Here is a 6,057-nt window from a genome sequence, read left to right as displayed (position 1 = left end):
TAAAAATAATAATTATATTTATTTTAAATCCAAAATTTAAACCATTTATATTTTATCAAGTGACTTCGGATATCAGTTTGACTATGTTGATTAGTATAAATTTTATTTTAATATTAATGTTTATTATTGTGTAAACTAATTTACAGGTAAACTAACAATAATACTAAATATATTTTTATTAAATAACATTAAAATATTAAAAACATTGCTCATTAGAAATTTTAAATTTTAATACAATTTTTAATTTTATTATTTTTAAATGGGCTGGCCCGGGCAGAGACGGAACTGCTTGGCACCATCAAGCTTTTTATATTTGTTATTTGTTTGTTTCATGTTTTTTTTTATAATTTTTTCTTTTCTTATTTTTTAATGTAAGTATGATAGAATTTTTTTATATTTGGATAAATATTTTTTTTTCTCTTTAACGAATTTTAGTAGAAAATAGTTATATATTTCTTAACTGGACAAAATATCATTTTTAAAAAGTATTTTATTTTATCATCTATGTATTAAAATATGATAAAGAATTATATTTACAAAATTCTACTATCCTTTCTTTCATAAAAAAAATGTTATAAATTATTTTACAATTAAATATTACGTAATAACATTTGTGAATATAGTAAAGTAAAATAAAAGTACATACACATTAGCACTGTGTTTACGTTTTTTTTATTATGTTGATTTGTTTTATTAATGTGTGAATTAGTTATAAATTAATATATATTTATTTATATCATTTTTTCTTTTTATGTTATTTTTATTGAAATTTTAGATAACAGATTTATTAGTTTTATAGTTTTGCATATTAAAGAAATATTAAGTAAAATATTTTAAAATAAAAATAAAAATCTTATTTATATAAAGGCATAAATTATAAATTAATAGTATGAAGTTTCATTAGGCTAATTACTACTCTATCACTTATATTTATTAGCGGTTATTGAGTGAAAATAGAAATGTTTTGCTTTTGGTGCTGATATTGTTTAAGCGGTAAGTCATGATTATATTCCTTGCTTATTATCATTCGAGCATTAACATGGACACTCAAGTGACGACTTGTCGCTTAAGCAAGATATGTTAAGGTCATTGTTTCTCCTCTAAAACTTGATAGTGATGAAGTGGTCGCTCGAGTGTTAGGTATTGGATTCATGGTGCATGGAGTTCTGGAATATGTGATTCCATGCAACTAAGTTCTAACACTTAAGCAACAATATCTAAGTTCTAACACTTAAGCAACAATATGAGGTTTAGGGTTTAGGGTATTGTTAGCTTGACAAAGCAAAAAGGTTTATACTTCTAGAACTTGTTAGGTGACATAACAAGGGCATTGCACGAGCATTGGGGTGACACTCAAAAAATAATAAAGAGAGATCTCCCAATATTAGTGAAATTTTTCTATAAAATTGAATTATAATTAAAAAAATGATAAATACTTGTTTCCAAAATATCCTTTGTTAAAGTTGCTTAATTTTTTATCTCAAATAACTCAATTTGATAATAAAAGCTTGTATGTTCCATTAACACAAATGGAATATGTTTTCCATAAATTTATCTTTTTGACTTTAGAATTTTTCTTAAGGAGAATTATTTCCATGGTATGATTTTTACTTGAGACTTCAAAATCCCTTTATCATATTTTAAAGTATCATCATCATGTCATGAAAAAGCATGCATAATATGTATTGTTTGGTTCCACTTCATTACAAAAACTTTTATTTCAAATCATAATAGACATAGTGATTATAGTTAGCCTCTTAGCCATGGGATCATAAAGTATGTGGTGGGTGCATATTTTCAAAATAAAAGGAATAATGCTTATAAATTTTTTCCACACTCTTTAGAACTTTGATTTCACTTATATGTTAGAAAAAAAAAAACATATTAGAGACACATTTTATAACTAATCAAGGAGTTTTATTATACCACACACAAAAATTGCTCACATTACTTCTACTATGTATCATCATTGTTATCTCATTTATATAACCAATAAGATATAATATGCCATGATTGTGACCAGATTAAAAAAAAAAATGTTGTGAGTGTTTTGAAGTTATCTATAAACATTTTTTATTAAGATTAACTTTTCACTACAATAAAATAATGAAATAGAAACCAATTTTTAGATACCAAAATAATTAGTTGCAATATTAACTAAATTAGAGGCCATTTTAAAAACTAAAAAAAAAAATGGTTTCTAAATTAGTTTCTATTATTGTTAAATAGTTTCTAAATTGGTATCTAATTAGCAACCAAGGTTTTAGAGACCAAATTTAGAAACTAAATAATTGGTAGTTAAAACTTTGATTGCTAATTAGATACCAATTTATAAACTATTTACCAATAATAGAAACTAATTTAGAAATCATTTTTTTTTTTAGTTTTTAAAATGGTCTCTAATTTAGTTACTATTGTAACTAATTATTTTGATCTCTAAAAATTAGTTTGTATTTCATGTTTTTCTTGTAGTGTTTGTTATTGTCTCGGCAATATATATATGTTTGACATAAAAGATTCCCAATAAATTAAAATTCAGTTAATACATATACATTATTCACCATGCCCTTCCAATCTAAATATTTCAATTTTAGCTCATTTTTCTTCATTTTATTTGGAATCTTTTCCACAGAAACCACTTGGAATTTTTAAGAAATTATTATGGACTATGATGCAACCAACATTGAATAAAATAGGTGTGGAAGAATCTTGAGATGATCTTGTTGTAGGCAATGATGATTAGGGTTAGGTACCATTGCCCTATTCTAGTAGGGAAATAATTAACTTGCTTACACCACTATTGTTATGTCTTTTGTTAACTTATTTGGGAAAAAAAAGTTAGGGAAATGATGTTGTAAAGTGTGTTTCTTTTGTCTTGTAGCCATAAAAGGAAATTTTACAAAATTTGGTGAATGATTATGTTCAAATGACAATGTTGATTATAGTAATTTTCCATTTGAAGGAAATATAAAGACCAACCTTCATAATGTTCATCTTTGACTCTCTTTTTTTTTCTTTTTGTTCAATAATGTCTTTTGCTTCAAAATCACATTATTATTATTCAAACAAATAGTGGCCATCAGAAAGTAAATGAGGTTGTGTAACAGGGCGTGGAAATAGAAATTGTTCTACAAAAATTATAGAAAAAATTATTGTAAATTGTTCTGATATTTTTTACATTTTTATATTAAAGTGAACTAATGTAATGTATAAGGTGTTATCATAAATTTTTTTACGACATACTATACCATTTTTTAAACAATTAAAAAGTTATTTAAAAATAGAGGAAATAGAAAAAAAAAATACAGGAGATTTTAGGATGAGTAACTGGAATTTATTATTATATTTATTCTCATTTATTAGCAACAAAAGGTCGAAAGTTTGAAATTACTTGAAGTTAGGATATTTAAAAAAATCATCGAAGAAATTAAAAGTAGTTCAATTTTATTTATATTTGAGAAAACAGATAATTTTTTTTCTTATAAATGAGAACAGACGTTGTATTTCATTGTGCTTTAAAATTTAATTTAGAATCTTGGGTTGGGCTTACACAAATCTTGAAAATAATTTGTTCTGCAGCTCCATGGGGGAGAGGGCAAATTCTTCCTGCAGCTCCATAATTTGTTCTGACACCTATATTTTCAAATATATCGAAATTCTCTATTCTACATTTTACAATTGAGAATGTATATTTTGTATTTCGAATTTTACAATTTTAAATATAAAATTTTATATTTTAGATTGTAAAATTCATAATAAAAAATTTATATTTTTGATTTTACAATATAGAATACAAATTTGTGTCATAAATTCTATAATCCATAATATAAATTCTACCATTCGAAATGTAAAATATGTATACTGGATTTTACTGTTCACAATACATTAAATTCATTTTACTATACTTCAAATTGTGTAATTTAGAATAATTTTTTTTATTATACATTGGGCAATTTAGAATACAATTTTTTTTATTCCATATTCTAGAATCTAGAAATTCTACACTACAAAATATAAAAATTCTTTTCTAAATTTTATAATTTAAAATACATTAAATCTATTTTACTATACTCTCGATTGTATAATCAACAACACATTTTTTTTATTGGTTGGACAATTTGCTGTGTGCTTAATAGAGAAGATGAAGAGAGGGTAAAATTGTCATTTTAGTTCTTCTTTGGAGCTGCAGGAAGTAGATTTGGACGTGCAGAAGGAATTTCCCATTGAAGAGATGTGTTTTAAGGCCTTCACGGCCCAAAATATGATCCTAATTCTAGCTTGGTAATCTTATCTTAAAATTAAAAGAAAGAAAAAAAAAAAAAGCAAAAGCTGGAGATTTGCTCTTGTGCTTCAAATTTCACTTTTTATATTAATAATATATTAATTTATTTTTCTTTTCTTTAATTATTAAAGATTATATGACATTTAGTTTTAACACACTTTAAGTCTACGATATTAAAGCTATTTATTAAATAAGTTATTTTGTTTTTAAAACTGGAGTTAAAAATGTCAGACTTTGAGAAAATTTAATGTAAAAAATCATAAGAAAAAAATATGTTGTTTAATATGATTTACAATTTAAAATTCTTTCTTACAAAAAATTTATCAATGAGAGAGAAAGGCAGATTCTTTGAGAAAATATAATGCAATAAAAAATATCTTCACATCCAGGAATAGTAATAGTCAATCAAATATAAAAATTGGAAATTTTACTTGTTGAAGTTATTTTAAATGATATTTACACCTTATATAATTTTAAAATAACACATTTCTCTTTATTTTTTTTATAAAAAAACACTTATATCTTTCTTATGTAATGTGATACTCACCTTTATTATTTGGTTTAAAAAGAATATATTCACGTGAATTCAAAAATTATGAAAATTAAAAACCAAACTTTTAAAATAAAAACTTAAATATTTTTCTATTCCAATTAAACTTTTATTTCGAAAAGTTGGATGTTCGAACCGATGGCTATTCCAATTACATTGTCCATTGAACCTGCTTTAAATAATCTTGCTTTTGCTATATTATTTCCAATGTAATCATAAATTTTTTTTGTTAAATTTTGATTTTTGTCTAGAATAAAAAAATATTCATGTTTAAACTTATATTTTAAAAAAGTTAAAAGAATTTAGATATCAAATATATTAAAGATATATTTTTAATTACTTATTTATAAAAAAGTTTAATTACATTTATTTATTGAGATTTGAGAAAATCTAAAATATTTTATTGATATTTTAAGAAAAATTCATTAAGTTGATGAGGTTTTAGAATAATCTTTGAAACCTAACTAAGGTTAAAATAACCGTCGCTATGTTACATAGGTTTTAAAATAAATCTTTGAAAATTAACTAACATTAAAAAAATCGTTGTTATTTTGTAGAGGTTTTAAAATAAACCTTTGAAAATCAACAAAAATTAAAAAACCTCAGTTATTTTGCTGAGATTTTAGAATAAATCTTTAAACTAAAGTTATAAAACCTCTCTGTTGTTAAGGTTTTAAAAAAACTCTTCATTAATTAAATCAACACTGAGCAAAATTCAGATATTATACTAACCTATGCTAAATAACCTCCTTTAGAATTTTTTTAAAAAACTCTTCAGTTATTATACTAACCTATGCTAAATAACCTCCTTTAGAATTTTTTTTCTTGTAGTGTTTCTTCAATTTTCTTGTTTTATAATTACTAAAATTGTAATGAACAACACTGAGCAAGAACATGAAGAGCAAAGATGAACAAAGAAGGTGAAAGAATCCAAAGGGAAGAATAGAAAAGAGAGAAAATGAATTTCAGTAATTTGATACACTTTGCAAAAAGAAATACATACATCAAAACAAAAAATGTAAAATGGGCTTAAAGCCCAATAACAAGAGAAAAGCCCAAAAACAAAATTCTAGATTTTATCATAGAGGAAAGCAGTAACATACTATTAATAAAGTAATTACACAATTTAGGTTGAATATTTTTAGTGCTGTATTATTGTAGTTTTTTTTTTCTTTAATATGTTGTAGATAATTATGGTACTTTTTTATTATTGATATTTCTTTTT

Source organism: Phaseolus vulgaris, chromosome 4 (genome assembly GCF_051622355.1).
Source record: "Phaseolus vulgaris cultivar YP4 chromosome 4, ASM5162235v1, whole genome shotgun sequence".
NCBI classification, from domain to species: domain Eukaryota; kingdom Viridiplantae; phylum Streptophyta; class Magnoliopsida; order Fabales; family Fabaceae; genus Phaseolus; species Phaseolus vulgaris.
The sequence above is the reverse complement of the archived record's forward strand: the minus strand, read 5'-3'. Positions refer to the sequence as shown.